At 47.4% G+C, this 6,285-nt stretch overlaps 1 pseudogene; it reads left to right on the forward strand.

Moving 5' to 3' along the window:
• The first annotated feature begins 1,937 nt into the window (after positions 1–1,937).
• LOC131519563 (N6-adenosine-methyltransferase TMT1A-like) lies at positions 1,938–2,917 on the forward strand (annotated as a pseudogene).
• Positions 2,918–6,285: the final 3,368 nt, after the last annotated feature.

The following is a 6,285-nucleotide window of genomic DNA, read 5'->3' on the forward strand; positions in this document are numbered from 1 at the left end:
TGCCCTTGGTTTCCATCAGCGAAAAATAGGCAACAACACAAATGCCCATTAGTGGGAAGAGATTCGGTGGGTTAAGCTGTGTACATTCAAAGGGTGCTATTTACTGGGAAAAAAATCCTTTCTATGTTGATTGAGCTTTTGCCTTTATATATTGGTGGCACAGATCACTGCAGTTTTTTAAAACCCAAGAGGCTCATGCTGTCCAGCTACACCACATCTACCCCCTCCCATGTGGCTGGCCCCTGCTGTCCCCACAGTCACCTCCTGACCTCCTGGCCACTCCCTCACACTCACCAGGGACTCTGACACCTGGCTCCCGGGGCTCCTCTCCAGCCTGGCACCCCCACTCTCCAGGTAATAACCTGCCCAGCATCTCACCCTGACCGTTCCTTAAATCCTCAATTCCAGTGATGTTCCCATCCAAACTTTTCCTCTTGTCTCTGCCCGTGGCCACGCTCTAGACCCTAAACTGCTCCATCTCTTGGAGAGTCTGCCCTCACGCTACGGGACTGATCATAACTATCTCACTCAGCAGCTGGGTTCTTCAGCCTCTCCAGCATCCCCAGGCCTGAACCCCATTATTGTTTTCTCCCTACCCACTACCCTCCTTGAGACTTTCAGGAGACCTCTGAAAGGAGACCTCCTTTCAGGAGGTCCAGAGACCTCTCAGACCCCTCAGTCTCTGAGGCCTGACTCTGTTCAGCCTCCTCCACCTGAACCCCTAGCCCGGCTCAGCCCCGCTCACCCTCAACGCTGAATCCTGCTTGAGTTCCAAACTGTAGAACATCTGTGAAGACCATACCATCAACATGTGGTGTCACCACCAACTCACAGTCCCCAGGCTCAGCCACATCCTCTCTGCTACTGGGCCCATCTCTCTGCTTTGGGTCAACAAGCTTTTCCAGTCCTCCTAGTTGCTATGGCAAAGCTTCTCCACTCTCTTCGTGTCCTCCCCCCTCCCCCCTTATCTTCAACAAAGTAACGTAGCATTCTTCTTCACTGAGAAAATCAGGCCATCTGGTAAAAACCTCTTACCTTCACTCCTCTGCCCAAACTTACCTCCCCACCCACCTTTTTCTTCCTCCCTCTAGGCTCTGAGGACAGACAGTCTCTCCACCAGGACCCCAGCCTCTCTCACCTCCTCAGCTAGAGCATTCTATTCTTTGGTCACCACTTCTTAATACTGTCACCCTCTCATTCTCCTCTCCCTCTGCCTGCCTTTCCATCTGTCTGCATGCACTTCAGTGGGGTTGTGGGGGCAGAAGACAGATGTCAGCAGGCTGCAGTTTGAATGAGGCAAGGGAGTGGGAACAATGAGTACCCACTACAATGTCTCATGCAGTTTGACAGTAAGAGAAAGTAAGGGGGGGGGGGGTTGGCTTGCATGGAAAGTGAGGTAAAGGAAAGGATTCCCATGGGATGGAAAGACTTGATGATGCAGGTTGGTGGGGGAAAAGGAGAGAGACCATAAGGAGAGATATTAAAGATGGGGAGGGGGGGCGGTAGCTAATTAATTAGGGTTTTGGCTTTACCGGATGGGGCCAGCCTGGCTCAGAGGAGAAGGATGGACTTCCTGTATGGCAGGAAGGAGCTAGGGATGGACAAGGATATGGATAGATACTCAAAGGTGGGCAGAGGAGGCTAGTCCAGAGAAGTTTCTACAGACGATGAGAATGGCTATTTCTGCCTCCAGGGGTGACAAAAACAACATTTTGTGAGGTCGTTCTGTCCCAGTCCTCTCCACATGATCACCCTATGCATGTACTCTCTCTGGTCTCCGTCAGAAGTTACTCCCCTAAAAGAGATCAGCGGTCTTAGTGGAAACCACACAACACCAGTGTGGCCCTCTGGTTTCGCTTGGACTGTCATTTCCCAGCTGCACAACCTTGTAGTTCACCTCTGTGGGGCTCAGCTGCTTCTTCTATAAGATGGGAAGTGAATAGTGCCTGTCTCATGGGTTCTTTTAAGTAGTGAAGAAGAGAGTGTTAGAAAACGTACTTAAAGACTCGGTGTATGCGAGTTGTTGCCGATGTTGAAGTTATTGTGAGAGATGGCCATTGCCATGCTCTTGGAGATTCCTATCCTCTCTTTTCTGGTAGGAGCCCCAGAACATTAGGACTTGAGACACCCCCTCTCTGGGTTTATCCCTCATTTGCTAACTCTGTGCTACTGGGGGTGTCTGCAGGGTCTTACGTTACCCATGGTGGTGCCACTGCCCCCACCCTGCTCTCCTCCTCCATCCCCGGGGTTTGTGCTCTCTTTCCTGCACACCAAGAGTCCTCAGCCACCTTCTCTCTCAGGCTGTTGCATCCTGGTACATCTATTTCCCATGTTCCTGCTGAACCTTCTGGGCTTGTGGAACCAGATATGCAAAAAATGGTTCCCCTACTTCTCGAGAAGTTCACCGTGATGTACAATGAACAGATGACAAGTAAGAAGCACGAGCTCTTCAGCAACCTGCCGGAGTTTGCGGGCCCCTCCGGGAAGCTCTCTCTGCTGGAAGTGGGCTGCGGCACCGGGGCCAACTTCAAGTTCTACCCGGCTGGATGCAGGGTGACTTGTATCGACCCCAACCCCAACTTTGAGAAGTTCTTGATCAAGAGCGTCGCCGAGAACCGACACCTGCAGTTCGAGCGCTTCGTGGTGGCTGCGGGGGAGAACATGCAGCAGGTGGCCGATGGCTCCATGGATGTGGTGGTCTGCACCCTGGTCCTGTGCTCCGTGCAGAACCAGGAGCAGATCCTCCAGGAGGTGTGCCGAGTGCTGAGGCCGGTGAGTGAGGAGAAGGTGGAGGAGAGCCATCTTCACTGTGAGCAAGGCTGGATACCTATGGACTTCAGGCACAGTTCCCACTGAGGGTGACCTTAGGCAAGTCCCTTCACTCATTCATTTATTCACCTACATTTTTTTTAATGCTTATTTATTTTTGAGACACACAGAGAGACACAGAGAGAGCAGCAGAAGGGCAGAGAGAAAGGGAGACAAGAATCTGAAGCAGACTCCAGGCTTTGAGCCATCAGCACAGAGCCCAATGCAGGGCTGGAACCCACGAACCGCAAGCTCATGACCCGAGCTGAAGTAGGATGCTTAACCAACTGAGCCACGCATTTATTCACTTATTTATTCAACAAACATTTGGAGAATGTTGACTGTGTGCAGCAACCCAGTATTTCTGGAGTGATCGATTCGTCTCAGAGAGGTCAAACGACTTGCACAAAGGCACATAGCTCACAGAAATGGCAGAGACACAACTAAACTTCAGGCACGTTAACCTCTAGGTTAAGAAGAACTAGGCCAGAGAGCTTCTCCCCGTGCCACTGCTCTGGTGTCTTCCAAGTCCTATCACAGAGTTCGGTCTTCTAAAGATGAGAACAATAAACCCCCCACAGGGCATGCCAGAACATAGCCCTTCTCCAACAAAGGAGAACTTGCAAGGATGCAGATAGCTATCTTTATTTATGGAGCATGTTCGGTTTCTACTTTGGGGCCTCGGGAGTTATCTGCATACCATGGCCTAGCCTTTTTTCTGGTCAGTCATTTTTTGTTTGTGAAAAAACTACCCTGGGAAAGAAAGGAAGAATTGGGGAAAGCAGTTTCTCTAGAGACATGGCCTCACCTTACACCTTTGAACACTGTTAACTTTTCAGTGTTTCTTACTCCACGGTCTTTAATTATGAAGGCAATTAATCAGTGCATCCCAACTGTTCAAGAGAATTCAAAAAATCAAAGAAGAACATGGGGAGGGGGGAGGAATGCAAGTTCTCCTTTATTTGCCTAAATCCCTCTCCCTGATCCCGGACCCCTAACTCTTTAATTCCCTACCCTCCTCCCCTCTTTGCTCTTGACCCCATCAGTGTCTGCATCCCATAGCTGAGGCTTGGTTGAAATAATCTGTAACTTTACATTCTGGGGCACCTGGGTGGCTCAGTCGGTTGAGCATCTGATTTGGCTCAGATCATGATCTCATGGTTTGTGAGTTTGAGCCCCAGCGTCGGGCTCTGTACTGACAGCTCAGAGCCTGGAACCTGCTTTGGATTCTGTGTCTCCTTCAGTATCTGCCCCTCCCCTGCTCGTTCTCTCTCTCTCTCTCTCTCTCTCTCTCTCTCTCTCTCTTTCCCCCCCTCTCAAAAATAAATAAACATTAAAAATTTTTGAAATAATCTGCAACTTCAGGTTCAACCTATTACTAAAAGTTTTCCCCCTTGTGTCCTGTTTCAAAGATCTTTGCTAATATAGAATATAGCTTAGAATCTGTTTATCTCGTCCATTTATTTGCTACAGATTTTAGTCGATTTACTGCTCTCCACTGTTTCCCATTCTCTTTGCCTTTCTCTACCTTGAGGTTATTTTGTGTTTTTTCAAATTTAATTTTCATTTGTCTTAACTACCTTCTTGAGTCGTTTCTTGAGAAATGGTTCACGGAGACATCCTTGCAAGGTCTGAAAAATGTCTCCTCCCTCATGCTTACATAATATTTTGGCCAAGATTTGTGAATCTGAGTCTTTTCCCCCAGAAGTGGTAAGGGAGCATTGTCCCATGAGCCTGAGGATTTTCAAGTTGCAGGCGATAGTCTGATTCTCTTTCTCTTTCCATTTCAGGTCACCTGTGTTTATTGTTTGTTGTTTTTATGGAGGGAGGCTTTTAGGATTCTCATTTTGTTTTTTTTTTCCTCTTTTTCTTTCTTTCTTTTTTTTTTAAGTCCTGAGAATTCACCAGGAAATGATTAGGTATATATCTTGTTTGTACTAATCTTGCTAGGCATTCAAAGAACAGTTTTTACGTTAGTACTCAAGTCTTTCTTCTAGCTCAGAGAAGTTTTTCTTCTCCTGTTTCTGTCTTTATTAGTTCTTTTCTATTTGTTCTTTTCTCTTTTTCTGGAACAGCTGCCATTCAGATAGAAGATCCCCCTAGCTTTGGCATCCTCGCATTTATCTTTACACTCATAATTTCCATTTTCTTCATGCTTGTATTCCATATTGTAAGATAGCTCCCCCATTTGATCTCCCAGAAGACTTCACCTGTCACTCAGCAATATTTGTTCTACTTTTCATTTTCTCTATTGAATTTTAAACTCAAGATTTTTTCTTAATTGCCAAAACCTCTTTCTTAGTCCCAGACCATTCTTAGCAATATGCGGTTGAATCCTCATAAAAGTATTTCTGTTGAGGGGTGCCTGTGTGACTCAGTCGGTTAAGCGCCTGACTCTTGGTTTACGCTCAGGTCGTGATCTCACAGTTGATGAATTTGAGCCCCACGCTGTCAGTGCGGAGCCTGCTTGGGATTTTCTCTCTCCCTCTCTCTCTGCCTCTCCCCTGCTTGTGTTTTCTCCCTTGCTCTCTCAAAACTAAATAAATAAATTTTTTAAATTTTTTTAAAAAGAAGTATTTCTGGAGTGCCTGAGTGGCTCAGTCAGTTAAGCATCCTACTTCGGCTCAGGCCATGATCTTGTGATCTGTGAGTTCGAGCCCCACGATGGGCTCTGTACTGACAGCTCAGAGCCTGGACCCTGCTTCAGATTGTGTCTCCCTCTCTCTCTGCCTTTCCCCCACTCACATTCTGCCTCTCTCTCCCAAAAATAAACATTAAAAACAAGAAGAAGAAGCATTCCCGTTGGGGGCGGGCACCTGGCTGGCTCAGTCAGAGGAAAATGCAACTCTTTTTTTTTTTTTTTTTAATTTTTAAGAAAAAATTTGTCAACGTTTATTTATTTTTGAGAGACAGAGAGAGACAGAGAATGAACAGGGGAGGGACAGAGAGAGAGGGAGACACAGAATCTGAAGCAGGCTCCAAGCTCTAAGATGTCAGCACAGAGCCGGACGCAGGGCTCTAACTCACGAACCATGAGATCACGACCTGAGCCGAAGTCAGTTGCGTAACTGACTGAGCCACCCAGGCGCCCCAGAGGAGAATGCAACTCTTGATTTTGGGGTTGTGAGTTCAAGCCCCACATGTAGAGATTACTATAATAAATAAATAAATAAACTTAAAAAAAAAAAAAGAAGTATTTCTGTGGGGGCACATTGTTTTCAAGTTCTATTTGTTCCCTTCCCATTTTCCCCAGTAGGAGGCACTGATTCTGATTGTGCACATCGGTGTTGTCTCTTCAGGCTGGCAGCAAGGGGGCAGGTAGACATTTCTCCTTGCCTGAAAACTGGAGAGAGCTTCTAGGTTCTTCGGGGGCTCCAGGTATGAACAGATAAGGGCAGTTTTGTCCCAGCTCAAGCAGAGTGGGTCCTCGCTAGGGCGACCACTGTCAGTAGATTTAGGGGGCTTCTCCCCAGATCT

This window comes from Neofelis nebulosa, chromosome 8 (assembly GCF_028018385.1).
Source record: "Neofelis nebulosa isolate mNeoNeb1 chromosome 8, mNeoNeb1.pri, whole genome shotgun sequence".
NCBI lineage: Eukaryota > Metazoa > Chordata > Mammalia > Carnivora > Felidae > Neofelis > Neofelis nebulosa.